The following is a 27,254-nucleotide window of genomic DNA, read 5'->3' as shown; positions in this document are numbered from 1 at the left end:
AACGAAGAATATACAACTATGTACCGGGGGGCTTTGGGGAGAAAAAGGAAATAATAAAATCTTTAAAAAAATAAAATAAAATAAATAATTTGTCTTCTGTGATTTTTGGATGGCATGTTCTGTATATATCTACTAAATCCATCTGTTCTAGTGTATCATTTAATGCCAATGTTTCCTGATTGATCTTCTGTTTGGATGACCTATCCATTGATGTAAGTGGAGTGTTAAAGTTCCCTACTATTATTGTGTTACTATCTTTTTCTCCTTTTATGTTTGTTAATAACTGCTTTAGGTATTTAGTCGCTCCTATGTTCGGTGCATAGGTATTTCCAAGTATTAAATACCCTTGTTGGATAGTACCCTTTATCATTATGTCATTATGTAGTGCCCTTCTTTGTTTCTTTTTACAGTTTTTGTTTTAAAGTCTATTTTGTGTGATATAAGTATTGCTACCCCAGCTTTCTTTTCATTACCATTTGCTTGAAATATCTTTTTCCATCCCTTCACTTTCAGTTTGTAAGTGTCTTTAGGTCTGAAGTTGTCTCTTGTATGCAGCATGTATATGGCTCTTGTTTATTAATCCATTCAGCTACCCTATGTCTTTTGATTGGGGCATTTAATCCATTGGCATTTAAATTGGCTATTGATAAGTATATACGTATTTCCATTTTATTACTTTTTTCTGGATGTTTTAGTCATTCTTCTCTGTTCCTTTCTTCTCTTGCTCTCTTCCCTTGTGATTTGATGGCTTTCTTTCATGTTATGCTTGGGTCCCTTTCTCTTAATTTTTTGTGTATTTATTATAGGTTTCTGGTTTGTGGTTACCATGAGGTTGATGTATAATAACCTATGTAAACAGCAATCTATTAAGTTGGTCTCTTAAGTTTGACCTCTTACTAAAAGCCCTACTGTTTTACCCCCTTCCTCCAACATGTTATGTTTTTGTATTATTTTTAACCTCGTGTGTGTGTGTGTGTGTGTGTGTGTGTGTGTGTGTGTGTGTGTATCCCTTAACCTCTTATCATGGAAATAGCTAGTTTTAGTACTTTTGTCTTTTGACCTTCATATTACCTTCATAGGTGGTTGATCTGCTATCTTTACTGTATATTTGCCTTTGCCAGTGATTTATTTTTTCTTTGATCATTTCCTTATTCCTATTTGTGTTCTTTTCTTTTCCACTTAAATAAGTCCCTTTAGCATTTCTTGTAAGGCCAGTTTCTTGGTGATAAACTCCTTTAGTTTTTGCTTATCTGGAAAACTCTGTATCTTTCTTTCCATTCTGAATGATAACCTTGCTGGGTAGAGTATTCTTGGCTGTCAGTTTTTTCCTTTCAATGCTTTGAATATATCGTGCCACTCCTTTCTAGCCTGTAAGGTTTCTGCTGAGAAGTCAGCTGATAGCCATATGGGGTTTCCTTTGTATGTAACTTGCTGACTTTCTCTTGAAGCTTTTAGGATTCTCTCTTTATATTTAATTGTTGACATTTTAATTATAATGTGCCTTGGTTGGGCCTCTTTGGGTCCATCTTGTGTGATGCTGTCTGTGCTTCCTGTACCTGATGTCTGTTTCCTTCCTTAGGTTAGGAAAGTTTTCAGCTATTATTTCTTCAAATAGATTCTCTTCCCCTTTGTCTCTCTCTTCTCCTTCTGGGACACCTATAATATGGATGTTAGTATGCTTGATGTTATCTCAGCGGTCCCTTAGAGTGTCCTCGTCCTTTTTAATTCTTTTTTCTTTTTTCTGTTCACCTTCAGTGATTTCCTCTACTTTTTCATCCAGCTCACTGATCCATTCTTCTGATCCTCTACTCTACTGTCAATTCCCTGTAGTGAATTTTTCATTTCCATTATTGTATTTTCAATTCTAATTGTGTTTTTTATGTTTTCTAATTCTTTGCCAAAGTTCTCACTGTGTTCATTTAATCTTCTCCTAAGATTAGTGAGCATCCTTATGAGTATTAGTTTGTACTCTTTATCAGGTAGATTGTTTATCTCTGTTTCATTTAGTTCTTTTTCTGAGGATTTGTCTCATTCTTTTATTTGGAACATATTCCTTTGTCTCCTCATTTTGCCTATTTCTCGGTGCTTGTGTCTATGTATTAGGTAGATCAACTACATCTCCCAATCTTGGAGATGTAGCCTTATATAAGAGATGCCTTCTGAGGCCCAGCAACGTGCTTCCCTCTCATCACCACTTCCAAATGTTCCAGGAGTGTCCCCTGTGTGAGCTACATGTGCCATTCTGTTTTGGCAGGGTTGCTCTAGCTAAAAGTGCCCGGGAAGGCTAGGCTGTTCCACTGGCCAGCTAGTTGTAAGGCTCAGCTGCAAGTGGCTGCTATAGTCACTTTAGTCACTTTAATGGGCAGGGGAAGCCCCAGAACAGCTGGCTATAAGGTCTAATAGCATACACCCACTGCTGTTTTGCTGATAAGTGAGTCAGGTTCCCAGGATGGCTGGTTGCTAGGCTCAGGGGCTCACAATTGCTGTAGGCCTCCAGCCTATGAGGCTGTTGTCAGTTCTCTCAGGAGCACAGCTGGGTGGTGATGGCCCCCAGCATGGCAGCACACAAACAGTTCAGGCATTGGAAGGTGGGGCAGATCCCCTATGTGGCTGTTTGTGAAGGCCAACAGCACAAGTCAGCTACAGCTGATAAGCCCCACTGCCCATGGATCCACACACCCCATCAACATAGTCCTGCCCACTACACATACCACGCCGCGCCACCCCACACTGAGGAGGAGCCACTTGCCTTGCTGCGGAAGTCCCACACACCCCACCTACATGGGCCCACAAATTCCCCTTGGGCTTGCTGGTGGGCAGGGCCAATCCCGAGGGTAGGCTGCCTGCCCTGGCTGAGCTGGATTAAGTTGGTGCTCTAGTGGGCAGGACAAACCCCTGTGCTAACAGAGCAGAGGAAGAAATCCAGTGGCATCTGCCAGTGTCTGTGTCAGCACCCCTCTACCAGAGTACAATAATGGCCGCCACCAGTGTCTCAGTTCCTGGGGAGGTGGTCCTAGCCACGTCCTGCCTCTCTGAGATGCACTCAGAGCTTGTCAAGTGAGTCTTTTCCACCAAAGGACTATGCACCTTTCTTTCTGGTTAATTTATGTTTGTTTCCAGAACGGGTGAATTTGTGCCTGGGCCCTTTAGGAGCAGGCTTTTCTTTCTCTTATGTTCAATAGCTTTTCTGGGGGTATTCCCCATTGATTTTAATAGCCAGCAAAGCCAGGTATTATGACACTTGCCTAGGTTGTGCTGAGTTCAAAAGCTGCTTATTGTGGCAAAGCTCTCCTGCTCCTCCAGGAAAAGCTTCTTACCTTGAGATTGCTCCCAGCCGTGAAGCACTCCAGCTAGAATGTGGATTTTTCTTCAGCAGAAAGGGATTTCTGATTCTTCCACCTCAGTCAGTGTCGTCCCTTGTTCTGGTGGTTCCTTTTATCCGGTTTCCAGCTCTTTCAGAGGTAATTGTTCCACAGGTAGCTGTAAATTTGTTGCATCCATGGGAGGTGAGTTCAGAGTCCTCCTACTCCACCATCTTCCCAGCAATCCCCCTTCCATACTTTACAATTTTAAGTATTGATTCACAGCTATTCCATGATTAGGTACAAGAATGAGGAGTACAAATGCTAAGTTGGAAACAAGTTCTTTCTTGCTTAAAGGATGCAGAAACGAAAATGGTGACATCACGAAGCCCTCGTGAATCTACCGAGAAAAGCCCAGCTTCGTACAAATCTTCAGCTGAGGCCTTTTGCACACTCTAGCTGACCACTCAAGGAACTCATTACTTCTAAAGGAAATACTTGAGAAATGGCCTCGTCTTCACTTGAGGTCATGATTTAGCTTCTCAAGAGACATGCATTTGCAGGAAGGCCATGTGGGCGAGTGGAAAGAGATTTGCAGCTACGTTCACCGTGAAGACTATTGCTGTGTGACTCAGGAAAAGGCCTTTGAGTCTCAGGATCCATATCTGTGGGACAGGGTGATAAGATCTGCCTCAGACTTCCCTGTTTAGGATCTCTGGGGATATGTTGGATGCAGTTCAAACCCTTTGAGCTTCTATGATAGGAAAAAAATGTAATATAGATACAAAATACACCTAATAAGTGAGCTGTCTTGTTTTCAAGTTCTTATCTATGTGATTGAACTAAGAGTGATAGACTCTTATTTCAGCAAGATGACCTCCTCCTCTAAGAACATGACTTGATTATTATTCCCAGCCCAAGAAACCAGCGGTCCAAAAAACAGTCAATAAATCTGGAGAGAGAGAGCACAAGAAAGAGAGGCAGAAAAGCTCAGTTTAGACTATGGTCTTATAGAAATCTAGGGGATATTTCTTGCCAAGAACCAGGTTGAAAATATGGATTCTGTTTGCTGTTCCTGCTGTGTCAGCGATCCATGGTGTATCCTTATGGTTTTGCTTGATTTGATACAAATTCCCAAAACCCAATTCATTCATATTAAAAAGAGCATGTAAAGACTGACTACAGTGGTGTCCAGATGACCCCACCTGGGGATCACTTGGACCCCTCCTTCCCTGTGGTTATATGAAATAGCACAGTTATCTAACACTTATTCTCCTTCCACAATAAATTGTAGGTAGGTGGTTGTGACATTCCCTGCTCATTGCCTAACTGATATGCATCTTCCCTCCTTTCTTGCTCATAAAACTCTGACTGTTTTCAAGCAGCAAGATGCCCAGCCCCAAGCAAGACACTCCTTTGTCCAGCTTCCTTAGGAGTTCAAGATGGTGACGTGATGCAGTTCTGGCAAATGGGATGAAAGCAAAAGTCTATTGGGAGCCTCTGGAGCAGGTTTATTTCTGCTGATGTGAAGGGGCAGGTGCTGATGGCTCAGTCCCTCCCTCCCTGTCTTCTACAGAAGGAGACAGATGCAATGGACACCTGGCAACCACCAGAAACAAGCATGAAGACAAGAGCCCTGGCATGGAGGGCATAACAGAAAGATGGAAAGAGTTTGTTTAAGTCCCTGATGACATCACTGAACAGCCACATCCACACTAGAAACTGCCTACATCTGGGCTTTTTGATATCTGAAAACAAGAAACACCTTTTTGTTTAAGTGTCTGAATGTGTCATGTGATGCTTATAGCCAAAATCATTACTGATACAATGACCATATTATTTGAGAGTAGATAAATGGTTCTATAAATAGAAATAGCATCCTGGATCAATAGGAATGAAGGGCTCTGAAAGATCCCCTGCTTCCAGGAAAAAGTATCCTTAAATCATCTCTACCATTTAGTCCCTTTTCTTCGTGGTTCATATGTAGAGATGCAGAATTCTTCCTTAGATCCTGAATCCTTGGCCTCGGCAGCCTCACTGTTTCCTACCACCTAGTTCCCTCAGCTGTTCCACATCCGCCCTTTATTATTTTCCGCCCATTAATCACTTGCATTGTCCAGGTTTACAATTTTCCAAACTCTGCCCGTTTCAATTAGATGCCAGGGTCGCAGACATAACCCGGCAGCCCCGACCTGCATGGGGCTCACATCAGAGGCGGCTGGATTCCTGCAGGCTCTCTTTCCATGTATGCCATCTTGAGACCAGGACGAGATAATTTCACTCATCTAGAAAATTAAGGTGAATAAGAGAACAGAAAACTGGAATGGCATATGGTCTAGCTTCCTGAATTTGTGTGATTATCCATTATCAAATAGCAGGCTCTGAGTTATTAAGTCTATTGACAGATGCAATGTAATTTTCTTCAAACAGATAGAACTGATCCTGGGGCTGATAAGGTTTGACTGTGCAGTGCACACTCCCTCGTATTTTGATCATTCTTCACTTTCTTCGTTCAGTGCTCTATGTAATCAAATTACCAGTACCAATATATCCCCAGAAGTAAAGCAACATAGGATGCCTTACATTTATACCCAGGACTCTCATTTAGTGACTTAAAATTTTCTGACTCTGAGCAGCATTGCTTTATAGTCTTGGGACCAAGAAAAATAAAAATAAGTAGGAAAATTATAATACAAAATGTTCCAAACTCTGGGTCTGGGAAAGGTTTGAAATAAATGGTACAGAAATAGGTGAGATCAGGCTCAAGCTTAGACAATTTTAAGGATTTCAAAGTTTGCAGACAACACTGTTCTGATACTGCTAAATGTGTGAAGGGGTTGACTTTTCCTTTTATAACCCCTGGCAAGGAGGTTCTCATATGGGTGATAAATCAACACGGAAATGTGGCTCAAATTACAAAAGCAAAATAAAATCATTGAGACAATAGCTGATAACAAACTGACCAGAGAAGATATTTTGCGAACATTTTAAAAAGACCCCTCTGAGTACACACAACAGGCACCCAACAGCACAATGAAGGGGCATGCCTGTTTTCCAGCATCTGGGAATAACCTTCCATACTTGTGAAACAAACAAAAGTCCTTGTTGTCCCCAAATTTAGCCTTGGGCCTTAATTCAAAACTGGTATATTTTTCTCTGATCTTTCTACCCCACCAAGATGACTTTGTCAATGCTCTGAGTTCCAAGAGTTAACAAAATGACAACAACAGGAGCATTTAGATATTTGCTTTTAAATGGGTAGATACAGTATACACATTATGATTAAAATACAAATCCTGAGATGACATGAACCCTGTAGGAGGAGAACTGTGTTGGCGGACTCTTTACTCTTCATTTGTGAAGAGGTAGGTAAGACCCCGTGCCTTCACACAGGAAAAATGACTAGGGTTGAGTTCTTACCGGAAACCAAAATATTTTAGAAGTTCAGACATGTTACCATTTGCTCAACAATAAGTCACTGAACTTTAAAGCAAGTTGTTGATTATATGTGACTGTAAGAATATAATTCAAATATAAGATTGGATAAGAATCTTATGTAGTAAAGGCAGTGGTGGCGATCCTTGGGAGATCAGATATTCGAATTTCATTGCACCTTCAAGAGACACTTCCCAGGTTCTTCTTTGTTTTCCTAGCTAGAGACCTTTGATGTTTGTTTGGGGAGTTAGTTAAGATTTTCCCTTTTCTAAGCCTACTAGGAAAACATTCTATTTCTTTTTGGCTGGTCATTCTCAAAGACTAAAGACAGTGAGGTTATCCATTTTCTCTAATGAGTCGAATCTGTTTATTCTATGTAAGTGGAGTTCCACAGCAAATTTCAGTGCTCCAACATTTCTGTGAAGTGTTTTTAGTATAATAGATTTTTCTGGGTGATTTTATTTGTTTCAGAATTTCTCTTCCCTTCTGGAAAGGCCACATTCAGATGTGACTGATAGAGTTTAATGGGAGAATAAAATAAAAATATTATTAATGACCCAGAGCTGCCTGAATCCTAAGAGCCACACTGAATGTGCGGGATGCTAGTATCGGCATGCAAGGAGCATCGATATTTATTATGAAGATGTGCGTATTGATTGAGCTGTAAAATGATTCAGAGTAATATATGCCATCCCAATAATTGAACTCCATTCAAAAGAACACCAGTGTAGCCACAATGAAAATTGAAAGAGACAATTTTGATTTATTAAATTACTCTATGCAGCCACAAGATATTGAACAAAGAGAAGAAAAAGTTAATATAAGTCTATGGTCATGCTGCCTTGCTGTTAGAAGAGAGGACCAGAGGCACATTTGCCAGCATGACTAAGATGTGTCTGGTTCTAAGGGCCTGGCCTCATATCACTTCAAGGACAAGTGCTCTTTTGAAGTGAACACTTGGTGACCCTGAGGCAGAACTGTGAGGCCTCACCTTCTCCCATGCAGGAGTTATCACCTTATCACATCACCTCTCTGGTCAGCACAAACATTCCTTTCTCTCCTCCCTGAACTCCTACGTCTATAGGTGGATATGGGCATGAGGGGAGATGACAGGGTGGAAATTCAGGTTTAAGGAAACTCTAATGGGGCTACTTATTCAAAATCCTCAACTAGCCAGGATCCCTCCCTACATTCTGCTTAAACAGAAAACAAGTCACGTACATTTCACAGCACATTCATGCAGGACATCAGGTCAGTTGGCTTGTTTTTAAAGACTTTAAGAATCTATACTGAGGTCAGTACATTCATCTCAGCTTTTTCAATTCTCTGTATCTTCAATTAATAGTTCATATTCGGATTGGGAACCCAGTCATATTATAAAGATATCTGTTATTATAGAAAGATATAATTATCTTCATAACAGCATAATTACTAAGACATGAAAGTCAACAAAAAAGGTTTTAAACATAGATTAAAGCAAAGATATTTTATGCAACCATCAACCCAAACTGTTCATTCCCTAACATACCCCCATCTCATTATTTTGGTTAATCAGAGTCCACTGGCTTGAATGGTGGCCTCCCAAAAGACATGTCCACCAGGAACCTGTAATGTGACCTTCTTTGGAAAAGGGGGTCTTTGCAGATGTAATTAAGTTAAAGATCTGGAAATGAGATCATCCCTTTCGAGATTATTAAAGTGGGCCCTAAATCTAATGACAAGTGTCCTTATGAGAAGACACTGAGGCAGAGGAGAAGGGCATGTGCGGACAGAGATAGAGTCAGGAGGTCTGCAGCCACAAGCTAAGGAATCCTGGAGCCACCAAAAGCTGGAAGAAGCAAGGGAGGATCCCCCTTAAAGTCTTCAGAGGGTGCATGGCCGTGCTGGCACCTTGATTTCAGACATCTGGCCTCCAGAATTGTGAGAGAGTACACTTCTGTTGTTCTAAGCCACTAAGTGTGTGGTAATTTGCTTCAGCAGCGCTAGGTAACTAATACATGGCCTTTCACTATACTCGATCAAATGTCACTCAATAAATGCAAATAAAGTCTAATTAAAGATGAAGATACTTCACTAAGTCATTCAACACTTATGAAGTGCTACTATGTGCCAGGCACCGTGTCAGACTCTGAGACAGAGTAAAAATTTTAAGATGTTATAGTATAAGACCCTCATTGACCTTACAGTGAAATCTGAAAAGGGTTTTTTTCCCCTTAGTCTTTGTAGAACAAGAGACAAAAATAGCAGAGATTTTAAAGACGAGAATATGAACTGGGATAGGTGGGTGGAATTCTTTTGAAATAAAAATTATGAAGGGAATTTTAATGTGTGGAAAAGATACTGTTACTAAAGAACTGCAAAAAGCTTTAGATGTTCAATTCAAACTCAGAGTTTATCAGTCCCCGAAGAACACCAATGCTGTCTGCGTCACCTGTTAATTATAAAGGAAAGAATAGCAAGTGGGAAACCCTGGCAAGACCTGAGTCCTTTCCCAGGGAACTGTGCTGATGAAGGAGAGCTTTTCCTCCATCCTATTCGAAGAATTAGAAAGTAAAAGTGGCACTGAGTCCTCTGTTGTTTTTCTACATTTTCCAGATGATATTTTGCATTATGATGTGTCATCCCATGTTGTATCAATCACATTACAATATGTCACTTAACGTAACATAAAGCTATATGATTGACACAATTTACTAAGGCTTGTCACAACATTGCATGTCAACCAGGACATTTTTATGGGTTTTGTAAAGAAAAAAGAAGTCAACATATTTCACTGAACATCGCATCCAAGGTGCAGGGGGGAGGGAAAGAAAGGATCCTTTGAAGATTTTTGCGACATTCTTGTTGAGGGAACTGATAAACATCTGCTGAGTAAAGGGAGTCAAATGTCTTCCCTCTGCCCATATGAAATGGGCCTGATGAACTATTTCCAGCCTGTCTCAGGTTCATGGTCAACTCTTGCTCCCTGTTCCCGCTTGCCACATTTAATCCAAGACACCTTATAAGATCACCTTTAAAAGAGGCCAGAACTATCAAATGGAAGCAAAGATTGGCAGGCCTCAGTGGCAGATTGGGAAGCCATTATTGGTTCTAGACGCCATTATTTGTGTAAATGTGGTTGTAGGTAACAACTTAAGCAAAAAGGTGGTTTTATTATAAGGACATGGGGATTTCTTAAGGAACAGAGGGCAGGAATAGAAGTAGACCTTAGGAAAGGACTGGAAGCAGTAATTGAAATCCATCGGCATTTTCTCCTCACCTCTGTTTCTGTCCTCTGTCCCACTTGCTTTCTTCTGCCTTCTCTGCTGCTGCTCCATCTTTTTGGTAGAATTCACCCCCATAACAACCAACTTTACAAATTAGAGTCCCAACCACGTGGGAAATGGTAGTGGATATTTGTTGATTTCCTCTGTGGGATGTATTTCCCCTTTCCTAACAGTATTCCAAATCCCCAGTGAGATGCAGTGTGTGAGGGATGGACCTTGCCTGTAGCTAGGATTGGCTACTCAAATTGGGGAACTCAGATTGGCTTCAATCAACCACTGGATTCCATGACCCTGGCCAGTGATTGCTTCAGGGAAACGTACAAGGCCTACATAGGTCCAATTAGAGTGAACCCAGAGAAGAATTGTGTAGAAAGCTGGGACACAAACTCACTTTTCTCCCCTGGGTCTATCTGAGTAAGAATTTGAGCCCGAGACTACTGTCACCCTTTTTACCACCATAAAGGGAGCCAGCTTGAAGACTGAGCTAACTCAGAGAAAGAGAAGCCAAGACTTGGATCCTGGTGAGATCATTTGAGTCCTCCATCAAATCACTCCTGTAGCCCAAATCTCTCCTAGAACAGTTTGGGTACGTGAATCAGCAAAGTCCCTTTATGCTTAAGATCATATGAGTCAAGTTTTCTATTCTTTGTAACCAAAGAAATACCAACTTATATGAGAGACCAACTTACTACTTCAGGAAAATGTCTAGCCAACCTAGCTTGAGCCAGCCAGTCTAATCAGCCATGGCAAGGGTACAGGCATAGTTGCTAGGTGCTAAACACCATGGACTGTGTAGGAGAGCCGTTCCCAGAGAAAAGAGTAGGAGGCATTTTGAATAAAATCTATTGTCAGAGAAGATACCCATTTGCTGGGTGAGTCTGGATACATAGCCCTCTGTGATTTGGTTCTTTTCAGTTATAAGTCACATCTCTGCACCTTAACTCCTTCTTGGTAAGCTGATGGCAAATTAACTTGATACTCACTCTGAATAGGGTTTCATACCTCACAGGTAGGTTCTAATAAAAACATGCTTTACATTCAGATGGCTTTTTACATTTTTCAGAGTTCTTTTCCTTCTTTCCCTTTGCTATCGCTGTTTGTGTGTAGAGAAAATAAAGATTTTTAGATTCTTTCATTTTATAATTCCTCACTGCCCAACCCACTCTGGATTTCTATGGAAATACTCCTTTAAGAACATCCTCTTCCAGGGGTGGATGTATGGCTCATCTACCGTTGCTGAGGGTGCAAGTGGCCCAGTCTTTGTGGCCTTTCTGGATGAATCTTGGATATGACGTAACAGGAGGCTCAAAGCTCCTCACACCTTTATTGAAGGAACTCCTGTTGGAACTTAACACGAAGCAAAAGTCAGAGCCATGTATAGAAAGCAATGCACAGTGTTGTTCATTCAAGTGTTTTGCTTTTTAAAATAATGATTAACCTTGTTAAATAAAGTGTGATTTATCCATGTGACAGGATTCTGTTAAATGATTAAAAATCTTGTTTATGCAGAATATTTTAGGAAATGGAAAAATGCTTGTGAAATACTGTGAAGTGAAAGAAGCAGGTACAAATGTGTAAATGTGACATGATGCTCATGAACTCCATACACACTCACACACCCTCCAACCTGGGAGGAAACAAGTGTTAACTGTGGTTGCCTCCCGATTCTCAAGATTGTGCAATTATGAATGGTTTTTATTTTCTTTTTTGTACACTCTTTCTTGCATTTTCTAAATTAGTCCACAGTGACTAAATAGCATTTTTATAATTAGGGTGGAAAGGTTACTAAGAACATATTTCATTTTTGTAGATGTGGAATATATTTTTTCTCTGAATTTTAGTTTTAGAGACAGTAGAAGCATGTTGACGTGAAATAGTTCTGAGACAACGTAAATGTACCATATCATAATAATACTGAAGAAAATAGAGTCAAATAACTTTTAAAAATAACAACAAAAATAGGCATTACTCCTTTAAGTAAGAAAAGGCTATTTTTGTCCATTATATTTTCTAGTTGAAGAACTTTATTTCTACTAGAAGAACAAAATGTTCGGCTTAATTCCTACCTTTGAAACTCCTCCAAATCAAAGGTCAGAACAACTTCCTATCTGCATCATCGTATTATAGCAGAGGTAAGATTTATAACTCCGATTGCATTTTTGTCTCCTACAATAAGCCGAAGTGAGTGACGTCAGAGATTCTGCTTTCACTCAGTTTCCTTGTTTTTGTGGCATGAAGTCAAATTATTCACATTACTTTAATGTAGTTTTGCTTAGCTTAATTATATACTGAAAGCCTGGCACACATAATTAATCAACGTATTGCTAGCGACTGTTGAACAACCCGTATCTGTTGGAAATTTTATTATAAAATACCGGATGTGAGGGAAAGGAAGATAGGAGCAGATGAGAGAGAAAAACCATGCCATCTTTTCCTCAGACAAGTGTTATCAAAGTGGTCATGTGTGTTGAGAGAAATCAATTTAGTTGTACAGATTGGTCCTCACTTCTGGAAAATCCAGAATATATCTTCTATCATTCTTTTGCCAGGCTGACACACCAACAAGAGCTACTTCATATGTTTTTTGCTTTACCTTATACAGATAAAAAGATGCATTGTTTTTCAGGTCACACAGGAATACTGAGCACACCTGGTGTGGTTCTGTAAGCCAGGGCCTTAACAAAGCTTTCGTCTCCGCCGCAGTATTCAATCATTACTCTTACACCCTCTCCCTTATTTCATATGAGAAAGTGGAGGAGAGAAATGGCACTCCGAATTTTTTTCCAATAAAGGTTTTTGTTATTTTTAGTTTCCTTAGACTTCATGGACTTTTAAGGAAGTCTATTTTAAGAATGTGAAAACTGATTTTAAAATTTAAAAATTTGCTTCAAAATACATTGCTATGAGGAGCTGATATGTAGGCATTAGCAAATCTAGTATCTTTTTGAGCACCCCTATTAATGATCGAGTTTAATTTGCCCATCATCTGACTGCCTTTCCTGAGTGCCTACTCTGAGCCACCGCCGGGATGGGGTCTAAGTTTCATTCTATACAAAATAAGGATCAGTGTTCCCATCTCAAGGAGCTGACAGGTGAGTGGCAGAATAGCCAAATAAACCCAGGGTTACGTGTGGTGTGATAAGTGCTCTCATCAAAGCCGAAAGAGGGCCACCCAGCCTCCCAGTGGTCCAGGAAGGCTTCCCTGGGGAAGGGACACTTGACTGAATTGAGAAGGATGGAGTCAAGGCAACCAGGTTGTAAAATGGTGCCCTTTCATCTCCTGGATCCCCACTGATCCTCACAGCATTATTAACTGCATTCCAGAAAGGAGAATACTGAGGAACGGAATCAGTGTCACACACCCAGGGAGGTAAATGTCTGGCTGCAAATCAGGCATCCTACAGACTAACCTTTGCTCTTCCCATCAAGGCCAAACAAAGAACCTATCGTTTTGCTAGGCTCTGCGAAGCCCACACAAAGCCACATCACCGAAAGAGCATTATTTGTAAACAAAGATCTTTATTAACTCCCAGAGATATCAAGTGAACTTAAAAAACTGCTTCCTCCAGGCACTTTCCTCAGCCAAGACCAACGCAGCACACATTAAATACCTGGCCCAAGATGACGATAATGAGGAACTGGGGGTCCCAACGCACATGCTCCTTTCATTCCCCTGAAATGCTGATCATTCTGTCATAGGCTCCTGGGCACTGACCTGGTTGTTTCTCCATTATGCACAACCCCAACGTTGCACCTACAACAAAGTCCCTTTTCTCTTCTACTTAATTGTTATGGTCATTGCCACTGTTGAGTGAAAAATAAAATATCTCTGTGCTGACATATCGCTTTATTTTGTTCTGTTTATTAAAAAAGAGAGAGAGTAGAACTGAAACCAGCAGAAAATAATCCTGTTTGATGAAAGCCAACAAAAGTATAAAAGTGGTCAAATTCCACAGAATCCAACCAAATTTGAAGAAACTGGGATCAGAATATGCTTCTAATAGAACCATTGGCTTTAAGAAGTGGCTATGGCCTGAATGACTCACTGCCTCACCAGTGCCAGACACATTTCAGCAGCTTCAAGAAATAGGGACAGGAGCCTTAAGTCGGGTGCCCTGGATTTAGTCACCATGCTGGTGGTGATTCTTTGTCACTATGGAGCCAGTTTGAAAAGGTGAAGGCCAGATCAAAAATGGAGAGCACGCAGCAGAATGTGTAGAATCTGTGCTCTCAGCAGCACGCTGTGCAAGTCTGAAGTCCATCTCTGGGCTCTCCCTAAGTCAGAAATAACCCAATCTCAACCTCATCTTGTCCCACCATTCAGGAGTTTCCAGAGACCAAGAATAGTACCTATATTGAGGCAGTTGGTTTCCATTCTCTTCCCAGTACAAATTTTGTCTCATAACTGTTGTTTTCTTGTTGTGTCAACTCTACTTTTAAAAAAATTTTAGGCAAGTGTAATTGTATCAAACTGCAATTTGAACATAACCAGTTAGAAATGAATGTGAACAAGATCTCTCGTTTATTTGTCTTATTAAACAGCTTGTGTTTGCAAAAAAAAAAAAAAAAAAATCACAGCAGAGGGTTATTTCCCGGCACCATGTTCCCTATATCTTGGAGAACCACAGCCCTCACATCTGACACTATTAAATCTGAATACATTGCCATGTAAACCAATGGAAAGACACATTCCCCTGTCTTTGCGATAGCATTCATGGTTCTTGCTCGACACCAAGACACTGTTTCCTTCTACTGGGCCAAAGAATTCCACTGGGAAAGGGTGATCCTGTGTCTTTAGCCAAAGACAAGATGTTATCCTTAGACTTATTGGGCATCATTTATCCTATGTTGATGTTTTATATCCCTCTCCTTTCTATAAGAGTTGAAATAGAATTTAAGATTACAAAAAGCGGAATATCGTTCATTAGCTCTGTCCACCCCAGAATCAACCCGCAATGAACAAAGAAGAGTAAACAAGAGCAGAAAGACATTTAGGGTTATGATGGGGGGTGGGGGTGTGTGCACATGCATGGCCACGCGTGCACATGCTCACTCCCTTACGTATGTATTAATCCCTACCCCTTGTCCTGGGGAGGGATAAAACATGATCCTCACTCCTGTACAGTTAATCTCAGAGGTTAATTTTGTTGCCTATACGTTGTAAACAAAGAAGATATTTCTTTCCCAGCACAGGGCCTTTTGCCATAAGCGAAACAGAGAAGAAAGTCACTGCGTCCTGAGGATTAAGGAGAGGTTGGAAGATCCCAAGAACCTGGTGCTGACAGACCTGCTTATTAAAAAGCGTGCTCTGGTGGCCAGGCTGCCGCTGACGGGCTGATGTGGCCGGACTTCAGAAGGCCAGTGCACAATCAGTGGACTGTGCTGCTCTGGGGGCAACGGCACGGGGAGCCTTTCTAATTTGTCGAAGTTGTATCTAATTCCACAGAACAAAGTTCGCAAAGAGAGATGAGCAGAATCCACAAATTATTGCTCATTCACCAAGCCCTAGATGGAGCGATAGAAGCAGCACACAGCTAGGATTTTGTAAAGTAACTTGACCCCTGCCAGTCGGCTTTGGGTAATTCCGCCTCATGGGCATAAGAGTTTCCCTTGTTTTTTGTTTAATAGGATTTATTTCTCAGAATATTAAAAAGATAACATCAACATCTTTCAGTGGCCCCATAAACTATTTCTGGAAATAGAAAAAGAATGGTTCAGGTGTTTCCCTTACTCCTGATAGGACTTCTGCTCTCTCATCAGCTAAAAAAGAAAAGAATGTGGTTTTGCGAGGGGTGTGCCTGGAGCAAATGAAACGAAATGGTGAGTTTTCTAGAAAGGCAACATCCTTCAAACTTACGTTGCCCATTGAAACTCCTGCTTGCCTATTTGGAGAATGAGACTGACTTTCAAATGACAGCTTAGAAGTTCAAACTCTGAAAATTTAGAAGTTGTTAAGGGAGAAAGCACAGACATGTTAGTTTCCACGTGTCGGGCAACGCTGCCAGAAGTAAATACGCTCTGTGGCAGAAAACGTCTTGAACAATCTTCAAATGAAGTCTCCAGGGAAATATTGCCTTCTTCTTGGTAAGGAGGGGAGCGTCCGAGTAGAAGCAGGTACAGATCTCTCAGGAGTTGTGTTGATCTAAGTCCGCCCGCTCCAGGAGCAGGGTGGTGAAGGCAAACGCTGGTCGGGTCCACCCAGGTGAGTGACCAGTCCATAGCAAGACATGAGGGGTTCATAACTCAGTGTTTTATAATGATAACAAAAGAAAGAGTTGGTAAGAACTGAACTCACATGATGGAATGCATCACATAGCACAACTAAACAGTTAACTTAGCCGTCAAATGCAATTCTCAGGTGGGTAGAACCAGAGTCTAAGTCAGGCCTATCTACCCATCCCTGCTCCTCAGATGTTTGATGAACCTCTGCCTCGAGGCTGTCCTAGGTCTCCATGAAGCTCCATCTTCTTGGGTTGGGCCATTCTTCTTCCCACACCCAGTCTCACTCCAACTGGTCACTCTCTTTTTTACCTAATAGCAAAGACTCTCAGTTGAGACATTTTCAAAAATTTAAAATTCACTCCTTGCCTTATAGTGAATTCACTACTGTGGCTCCACGGCTCTCGGTATTGATCTCCTCATGGCATAGACACATGAAAGTGCAGCCCTTTTAGCAAATGTGACGCTCTTCCAACATGATGGGCTCGGCTAACTGCTGTTGCAAAAGTTTCTTCTGCCAAACACCTTCCCTCAACTACAAGGAGACAGATTTTAAGGATCATCTAGTTTGGGGCTCCATGTGGACTATACTTGAAAGGCAGTTCTTCTTACTTGGAAACCCTTTGCTTTTTCCTGTCTCCTTGTATCAAACCAACCTTTGGATGCAGGGCCAGAGATGAAAGAAGAAGCTTGCTTGCTGCACTCCTAAAGGTAGGCCTTGTGGAAGCAGCCCGGAATAGTCGACAGAACATGGGATTGTAAATTAAGATCTGACCTTAAATCCTGGCTAGAGCAGTTACTTCCTGTATGACCCAGAGCATGAGTCCTACCATATCTGAGCTTCAGTTTTCTCATATAAAATGGAGCTGAAAATAATGCTTCCTACTTTGCAGGGCTGAGGTGAGGGAGAAATGAGCCAGGGAATAGGAGGAGACCTTGTAAAATATTCTATAAACGTTAGCTGCTGTTTTTGCTTGGTTGTTTGGTTTTGTTTTATGATTATTAACTGCTTTTGCTCATTAGCAAGTATGTCCCCACCTGGTTGGTCAGCCCACATAACAGCTTTAACCTATAGTCCTTTGTAAGAACCCTTCCCCATTGCAATTAAATCATTTGTGAGGGTGGGACTTTCATATGCCATCTTATTAAAACATAAAATAAGTGCTTATATAAAAATCAACTTTGCCATTTTGATTGGATTTGGGGTCAAATAAAAAATATTTCAAACCACCTGTGTAGAACAGGGCATAAGGTGTGTTTATAAGAGAAGCAATGTGGTTGAATATTATTTTATGGTATTTACTACATTTCTCTCCTCCAACTTATAAAAGAGTTTTGAAAAAGCTTGAAATATAAGGCATAAATATCATAAAACTGAAAGATCATTAAAATGACTAAAAAGACAAAAGAAAAATAAAATGTGAATCTACACTAATGCAAATTTCTGCAGCTGAACACATAACTTAGCACCAAGGTTATTGACAGTCAAAGCAAAATGGGCAGGGTTGTGAGTGAAGTGGCTTTCCTTTTCTAAGGAAAGAAAGCCTCAGAGGAAGAAAGTCATTTCCTAACTTTAAGTTCTAGAAGAGATTTTTCACAGGAGTCCTCACATGACTGATTTTGAACAACACAGTACTCTCCATAAAAGGTTTTCTAAACATGACCAGTTTTTATTGGTTATCTGCCCTACTCAGAGAGACTCATTTTGGAAACCCAATAGGAAAAGGAAGCTAGCTGTGTGCAATAAAAATTGTGTAACTCTTGACTTATATCTTACTGTAATTTATATTTTCAATAATTATGGACTTACACAATACAAGTTTTATAATGAATTTATTTTGTTTGTTATAATTAGCTAAGATCTACTGAGTTCTCGTTAAGAGCCAGGCAAGTGCTAAGCCCTTTTTCTGCATTGGTTCCTTTAATCCTCCCCAAAATGCTATGACACAAAGATGATTATTTCACTCCTTTTACACCTGAGAAAACTGAGACTGATGGAGGTAAAGAATCTTGCCCGAGGTTACACAATTTGCAAGTCATCATGAAGTTTGAAGCTGAAGGACGCTCAAGATTATCCGCCAGACCCCTCACCACTGTGCAAATCCTCCTCACACACTTTCAGACAGACCGTATAAGAACTTCAACTAAGCATCAAATGAACGCAAAAGTGTATTGGATTTGATCCGAAAAGCAAGTTGGCAGCCAGCACAGATTCTATATCATCCATTGAGAATTTTTTAGAAGTAAGTTTGTGGAAAAAGAAAGGGATGTTATTTCTGGTTTGCTGGTGGCGAAGACTGAACAGCCAATCAGGGCACATAAAGAGAAGTATGAACACTTCATTTGAAAGTGGGGTCAGAAGCCTACTGGACTTCCACTCTGCTTCCCTGGAAAGTCAAGCAGATGGTCTCTCTTGTGCTTCAAAGTTCCCTTCCAGAGTTAGAGCCCTGTGTTAAGATGTCTGATCTTTGTTTCCTGATCCTTGGTTACAGCGCAGGCAGTCATATCAACAAGCTGGCGAGCATCCTTCTGCCTCTCTAGGATGCACGGTGCTGTGTACGTTGTTAACCTCCAGAAAACATGTGATGATTTTAATTGATTCTAAGTCTCAGCTTTGTCATCTAAAAAATGAGAAATTATTATGAATGAGAAGTAGACCATAGTTCTATTCTAACTTCTAAGATTATATGACGCTACAATCCAGTCTTTTCCCCGCAGGAAACTTAACAAGGTTTTACAAATTTCTTTTCCTCAAATCTAAACAAAATATTATTTTATACAGGAACACCCTAAGGTCAAACACCTCTCTTCTTTTGCCTTTTCTCATTGAGACTTATTTTGGCAAAGGGATTAAATGCAAAGGCTGTGGGTACCACCCACCTATAACTGTGTGTCTTGGCAATTTATTTAAGCTTAATGCCTCAGTTTGTTCATATGTAAAATGAATCTAATAATAAAATCTACTTCATAAAGGTGTTATAAATTTCAAATGAGTTAGTAGCTATAGTGTGCTTAAAGACATGCTGATAACCTAGTAAACACTCAGGAAATGAGTTCATCAGTCTTGAAGTCAACCCTCCCATTCTTCTCAAGATGTTATTCTTAATGTATACATTGTCCAGTCTCCCATCCTCTAAGGTTGTGACTTTTTCCAACCTGACTTACAGATCACTCCCTTCCACATCCAGAGTCCACCCAGGCATCTCTCTCCAGCCACTCCAACAGTAACTGGAAGAAAAATGTTTTATAAGACTTTCCCAGATATTAGGACTTCAGATGGATAACTCTTCTGGATTTTAAATTCACTGCTTCTCCTCCACCTCCTTCGCTCACTTGCAAATACAGTTACCCTTCATGTATGTGGCACAGCACTTATTTTAGAAGGCACTATTTGCAGATGGGGTTTGAGGCCAGTACAAGAGTGAATTGCTATCCTTTTTAGTAGACTTAATTTTTACGTGCAATTACGAGAACATCAGATATCATCAACACACAAAAGCGTGAATAAAACCACAGTATGTCTTCGTCTTGAATTAGAGAAAATAATTATAAATTTTATCTGAACAGGGAGCAAAATGTGTTGTGTCTATTATTCCGTCATTCACAGGTACTGTCTTTGAAAGGCAGCAGTAATCTTTGTTCTAACAGTCTTCCTCCCTGGACCTAATCACGTTAAGTCCTATTAAACTCTTCCTTCCTAAATCTCTCTCTGAGATGCACTCAGAGTACATCATATGACTCTCTCCTGGCATCTCTCACAATCTGTTTCATATTAAAGTTCTTTATGCTCATGCCTGTCTTCTATACTACATCTTTTGGATTGGGAGGCCCTGGAGCTTGATTTGTCTTTGTATCTCCAGCAGCATCTCGCACACAAGGCCTAAACTACCCTAAACTCTCTCCCTCCAGCCCCCCCACCCCAACACACACACACACACACACACACACACATACATGGTCCTGTTTCACTCTTCCAGGCTTTTTTATTCCTGTTGCTTTTGCCCCATATGCCCCCACCTCCTACCCCCTCTACATGGTGGACCCCGCTTATCTTTCAAGCCCAGCTCCTATTCCCCACTCACACTCACCCTCCTCAGTCTCACACTCCTCCCCCAGGATTACACAGTGAGTAACTCATGGTATTAGAGTTTTTCCATACTCTTCTGTCCACCCAACCTGATTGTAAAGTCCCTAAGGGGCAGAACTCTATCTTCTTCATCCTTCTACTCCTTACAGCAGCTGTCATGGAGCCTCACTCAGTGGACAGTCAAAAATATTTGTGAAATTGAACTACCTTGAATCCTTAGGACCAACTTCAAGAGTAAATGCTCTCTTTAAACAAGTACTCTGAATTTCTCAGGTAACTTGCTGGAAGAGTACTAAGGACAGTTTGCCTGTTCATATATGTCACCCTATGGCTTCGACACATGAACACTGAGTTGAAGATAAAGGATGAGCATGAATCAACAAGAAATCCATTCCCAGAAATCTGACTCCACTGTAGGTTGCACAGCCCAGTGGCAAAATGAGAGAAGAAGGGAAAAGACCAAGCCTGAAGCTCATATAGATTCAATAGCAGAAGCTTAAGAAACACCACAAAATGATCCACATGTTGGTTTCCAAGAAATAATTGGTCACCCTTACAGGAGAAGCCCAAGATGCTGTTCCATGACAGGGCATCAAAGGGGATCAGAGGCCCTGAAGAATCTGTGTTCTGTGTCCTCATTAATGACACAGGCCCTCTTGGAACACTGGCTTCTCAGCCCCACAGGTAGTAGCTTTAACTCCCCCTTCTGAAAGGTCTTCAGGAAGAAAGGCATGATTCATTGCCCAGGAACGGAAGCTGTTCCCTTGTCTCCAAAGCATGATATTAACCTTCCATTTTAGTGTGCACTACAGCTTAAAAAGTCTGCCCCAAAGCCATTGACAGCTGGACAGATGAGTTTGTAATTCTTTACTTGGATGAAAAGAAAAGGCTGTGTGAAGTTTTCAGGTGGAATTTCCACCCCTGCCCTTTTTGTTTTATTGGATTAAAATGGTCTCGGTGTTTTCAGAGAGGGTTCCTCTTAAGAAGATGCAAATTTATACCATCTTTCTGCACTCTTAGGATCACTGCTTAAAATCCTGCTCTGCTTAAAATCCACACTCTGTTCAGTTACACACATGTAATTCTTCCTGACCTAGATGGAACAGAAAACTCACAGCAAATTGAGAATACAGATCGGCCTAAAAGCTCAGGAAAGAAAGCTAATGGTCTGCGTGTCGTTCCCACACACGGGATTCCTGGGAACTTTTTTTTTTAATTGTGCCTCCTTTTAAAAGGAAAATAAGCTATTCTTTCATTTCTTATTACAGTCTAGGAAAGATCAGCACCTTAAGGGAGAGATTGCAATACTGAGAGACACATGTGGAAATCACTTCCTTGATGGCAATTTCCTGAACTGCTTTCAAAAGCCCTTTTTTGGCTTAAAGAGTCCATGGAGCCCTTTTAAGGTTTTAGATAAAGAAACTGATCAGTTTCATAATGTTGTGATGAAATTAGAGTCCATATTGCTTAGCTGGAATGACTTTCCACACGGTAGCTATCCTTCTCTTAGAGATGGGCTGTGATTATCTGGGGGGAAATCTCCTCTCCAGTGGATTTAAAAGGAGGCAGAAAGGGCATGGAGTAAGGACAGAGGTTTGAACTTCGTTTGCAGTAATTTGAAGGTTTGAAGAGACTATCCCGACTCCCTGATCATGAGCCCTGTTTTGATCCCCACATTCAGGGAAGTCATTTCAGTGAGGGAACGTCTGGTTTTCTCTCCTCATATTTAATGGGAGGTAAACACACTTCTGTTTCCCGTATTCTGGAAGCTGTGGGGCTGAGGAGTCGATGCATGATAAGTCCTGGGCTCTACATTTGACAAAACTCTTCACGCTTTACCCAATCCCAGAACTTTTTTGACCTGATGGCAAATAAATGCCACATCAGTTCTCTGGTCACAGGAAGTCCAGTGCAAATGGATGTAGCTAAGGGACTTGTCTCCACTCGGAGGCTAGGTCTCCTCACAGACCACTGCCTCCCTGGTATGAAGAAGGAGCACATTTCATTTTGGTGACTGTCACCAGTTCCCCTTGCTTGGAAGTCACCAGCTTTAAGCAGTTCTGCTTGTCTGTAGGGAATGTCCTTCCCAGTGCGTGAAAGAAGAAAGGAACTTCTGTTAAAAATGGCGATACGTGCATTAGCCATTGAGATTTGTCAAGGCAATGGTCATGAAGTCATGGCCACAAATGACCTTCATAGGTCGTATGGGCATTTTTGCTTTTGTGGCCCCTTTCTCCACAGACAAAAACTATTAAATAATATATTTTGCAAGTGCATTGTTATAAAAATGCATATATTGCTATTGTATATTAAAAATTTTATTCAGTCTAAAAGTTTACTTTTTTTCTTCTGATTTAATAAAATAGATTAAGATATTTCTATGGGTCCTTGAAATGTAAGCCCTAGGCCCTGCACCTACTGTGTCTACTGGGTAAGTCAGCTCTAATAGTAACTACTTTTCACCACTTTGATGATTCCGATTTTCAAATCTCATCCTCAGAGTTGGCTGAGAGGAGCCTTGATTTCTTTCAGTGTAAGATGACAGGGCTTGGACTTCCTAACCTACATCATCTCATTGACTCTCGCCCTACCAGGGTGGAGTAAGCATTATTATTCCTGTTTTCCACAGACTCAGAGGTTTTAAACAATTGTCCCAAATTGTCACCGCTGGTAATTGACGGTGTTTCTCAGGAAAGGGAAGGAGAATCAGGAATGACCTATTACCCGGTATTGGGCGTTTCACACACAACCACCATTTGATTCCCACCAGCCCTGTGAGGTGATGTCTGTATTGCCCATCCAAGCTGCCAGCCGGTGGCGAGCTTGGCCAGGGTCGAGGGCATGGGCATCACTAGGACGAGTCAGGAAAATCTAATAACAAGAGTCAGTCTAAAGCTTAAAAGCAAGACTCCAAACAAGAGACTAAGTCAAGGGCCTCAAGATGGCTGGAAAATGGAGTGAAATAGGAGCCTGGGGAAAGTGAGAAGGACGATGGCCTGTTGCTGCAAACAGGCCAGCATGCCCAAGGACCCACGTCACAAAAGTGTAAAGGCAAGGTACATAACGTCATCCCCACTTTACAGCTGAGGAACCTGAGGCACAAAGTGCTTATGTAGTCTCAGGTCACACAGCTAACACGTGACAAAGCTGCATTTGACTCCTAAAGCCATGTTCACTCAGAACAGACATCTATGTAGAGGCCAAGTCTCCATTCTGAGCTTTGTCAACGGCCTCCTAAAAAGATACCCCCTTCTTGGGCATCTCCATCCCGAGCAAGCCATTGCCTGAAAACTTGCCAGATTGGTCTCTACGAACTTCAACAAACATGCATGTCCCCAGTGTAATACTTTTGGATCAAACTCATAGAGAAAGCATGCAATAACATAGCCGTTGTCGACATTCTATGCTGAATGAATCCACAGAAGCTACGGGAAAAGGTACGCTTTCCCCTTTACACCTTTTCAAAGAAAAACTTGGGAGAAAATGGAGTCCTAAAGAGGCAGAGAAACCTGACCATTCGGTCTGCAGTAAGGAGAGAACAGGGAGCTTGGGCATTTTAAGTCATCTGTGTGTTATGTGTTTGACATTTCCCAATCAATGGAAACCCTCAGGATCCCTGTTTCTGTTGAAGGAACTGGAGCTAATCCTGGCTGGAGGGAAACAGTCTGAATGAGAGTCCATTGCAGCTGCCTCCCTCCAGCCAGCTTTTCCGAGTCCGAGTGGCCAGCCGCCTGCTCGCAGCACAGAAGGGAGGGCGCTGCATGAGTGGTGATTAGGGTGGGCCGGCCAGAGCTGATGGCCGCGCAGAGCCATAGCACAAAAACTAACCATATATGGTCTCTTCCATTCCTGCCAACAACTGATTTTAGAAATGAAATCCAGTTCACCGGATTCGTTTCCTAAAAATCTGAATTTCTTTTATAGAATTTTTAAAAAGCATTTCCCCAAAAGCTACATCCAGCCTGTACCTGTTCTTATAGGCAGTTTTCTTAAAGGTCACTCGCATACCTGGGCGATTGTCATTAGAGCTTCATAACCATCCAGGAATGTATCACCTGATTGGTTCAGCCATTTAATTGCAAACCCAAGCAGAGAGAGGCCTTTTATCAAGTCTCTATACACTGTAACTCAGCTAACAGGCTAAGCAATCTGGTTTAATCACTCGAGAGCTGTGTCACACCTGTAAATGCACAAATGTATTTTTCACAAGTCACACAAATCCCTGGAGGCTGGGAAGAACCTTTTTCAAGAGCCAAAGGAAGATACAAGGCTGTGTTCTCAATCGCTTTCAAGAGAAGTGGCTTCTAGCCTCTGTCTCAAGGCTCCTTTCTTTACCATAATGGCTTTTGAGTAGGGTTTCAGAGGAAAGTTGGAAGGAGAACAGTGCATTGCCATCACAATGCTAATTATGAGAGTTTGAGAGCACCCTCCCAAACGAGACTTTGAAAAGTTGGTGCTGGCCCATTCCCCTGTCTCCGTGCAGGACAGAACCTAAGGGGTCCTGCAAACCAGGCGTTCCAGCTCCCCTGAAACCTGATGCTCATTTACGTAAGCATTTAGTACACATCTGCTAGCATATGTACATCTCAGCCTTGGCATTTGATCACGAATACAGGCTGGGAACACTTAACAGCACTAACATCCACATAAAATATTGAGGAGTCCACAACCAAGAAGATCTGCGTGCAGTCTTCTCAAGGCAGTTGGCTCACATATGCTCAGCACGCCTGACGCTGTGTTTACTTGATGTTCAAGTTGGGATCCAAGTTCTAACAGGCCATCCAACGCCACATTAACTTTTCATAAGGAAAGCTTGTTTGTGTGTGTGTGCGCGCGTGCACGCGTGCATGTGTATGTGTGTGTCTGCGCTTGTGAATTCTGGAGGAATGAAGGGGAACTGAAGTCATAGTTGACAACATACGAAACCCTCAGATGGGTCACAGCTGCTCCAACTGGCATTCATCCCCTGTGCAAGGAATTCTAGAACGTCACATTTTTAAGGAGTCCATTTTCACAGTGCGCTTCGGCATCTTAGAATGCTCTCTTGGAGAGCAAAGTCAACCCTAGGTCACCATTTCAATGTAGTTTCCTTTGTACTAAATCCTACTTTCAAGAAAATTCTTTCCATGGTTCACTGGTGTTTAACCTATCATATAATATCCAGGTTTACTGTGTTAGAAGAAGCAGAACAGTATTAAGCTTTTCCCACAAGCCTGTGATTGCATTTGACCTAGTAACCTGTATTAGATTAACATTTATTCTACAACCGCACAGCAAGCCGTGCACCTTGGTGAGCTGCAGTTTATAGAGGACACTAACCATTTTTACAAGTGGAGCAGGAAAAGGGAATTGAATCTGAGGGAGTAATTCCAAGCAAGTATGTTGCTGCAGCAGTTAAATTGTTTATACGAGGAGTAGGGGAATTACTTCTGACTGACCTCCCTTTTTATCTGCTTAGAAGACAAAGTGCAGGTCTCCATCGCTGGGGCAAACTCTGGGGAATGCAGCTTTAAAATGTGTAGGAGCCATAGGGCCCCGCCAACCCACCAATAAGAAGCAGCTTCAAAGGCAAAGCAGAGCAGGAATGTAAACAAGTCAGAGTCACCGGAATTAGGACATTTTCACAGTAGTCAGGGTTCAAATGTTCTTCCATCACCCCAGGGAAGACCCTCCAGGTCAGGTGGGCCAGAAGTGAAACACGAGTTCAGAATGAGAACAGGCTTTTCCATCATGGATATTTTGATGGAATGGCCTCTTGATTTTCCTCGGCCACAGCTCAGTGTGCGGCAGATTCATTAAGGAACAAGTCAGGCTTTGAGGGAGGCTGAGAATGGCACCGAGGGATGGGTGGAGGCAGCTGTTTGGGACCTCCTCCTCCCAAACAAGGCTGAAGCCATGAGGAAGCAATTACCAGGAAATCAAAATCAGAACTGTCTGAGCATCCACCCAACATAACAGTGGGAGGAGCTCACCCCACATTATACAGTATCATGTAATGAAACCCAATTTATTCTTTCGGTGAACGCCGGATTCACCAACATATCTGTGGTGATGGCTGGGGAGCGTCCCTCCTGATGGAGCCTGAGCGAAGCTGTGTCTAAATGATGGGCTCCTCCAAGAAAGTCCAATTGTTCCTTGAAATGAGGCAAGCAACGCAGCAGTAAAAAAGAGAAAGAGCAATGTCCTTACCCTGGAAAATTACGCAAAGAGAGTGCTAATGTATTCCTCGTCACATCCATGCAACACATCCCCTCCCAGGGAAAAAGATGTGATATTATTTCACAATTCCAGCATTTCTTTGTCCACTTAACTTGGTAACTTTTTCTCTTAGTTTACAATGGAATCCTCTAGAACTTTCTGAGTACTCATTAGTACTGCCTTAAAAAAAGTTTATTAAAAATACAATTACCCAGCCTCCTCTGCAGACATTGAATCAGAGTCGCCAGGATGAGGCACCATGTTCTGTATTGTTAACCACTCCCACAGGTGATTCTGATGAATTCTTCTGCTGAGGACCGATGTTCTAGAACTCATAGAATGTGAAAAAGCTTCCAAATGAGGGTCTGTTAGAGAGGTGTCAACCAGAGCTCAGTCATAGCTATTTAGACCCAGCAGCACAGCAAAAGCTGACCCTGTTCTATTTAGGAATCAGCTCAATTAAAGGTTGATGAAACATTGGCTCCTACACCGCAATCAATAGGTGCAATTCTGCAGCTGTCAATGTCATGTGGTAACTTGGCTCTGGGGTTGCCAACCCTCCAAGATTTTCCTTCCCATTGTCTGTGGAAGGAGGTGGGGCCTGGTGGTTTAGGGTGTAAAGCTGTCACTCCTTGGGGCCTCTCTCCCCCCCCCTCAATTTGGAATTTGGCAGGTCTTTTTAAGCTGCTTCATTCAGAACAACAGGTATTTCTTGAATTCTCTATAAGGAGCATGAATAACTTCAAT

General features: G+C 41.6%; 1 long non-coding RNA gene across 1 annotated transcript; it reads right to left on the bottom strand.

The window, feature by feature from the left end:
- Positions 1 to 18,038: 18,038 nt before the first annotated feature.
- LOC138917745 (uncharacterized) lies at positions 18,039 to 26,791 on the bottom strand. The gene is made up of 2 exons (XR_011426191.1): positions 26,719 to 26,791; positions 18,039 to 18,843 (listed from the first exon to the last, which is right to left on the bottom strand). It is a non-coding gene; the product is annotated as an uncharacterized lncRNA (long non-coding RNA).
- Positions 26,792 to 27,254: the final 463 nt, after the last annotated feature.

Source organism: Equus caballus, chromosome 15 (genome assembly GCF_041296265.1).
Source record: "Equus caballus isolate H_3958 breed thoroughbred chromosome 15, TB-T2T, whole genome shotgun sequence".
Lineage (NCBI taxonomy): Eukaryota > Metazoa > Chordata > Mammalia > Perissodactyla > Equidae > Equus > Equus caballus.
Note: the sequence above shows the minus strand (reverse complement) of the source record. Positions and strands in the feature narration are given on the sequence as shown.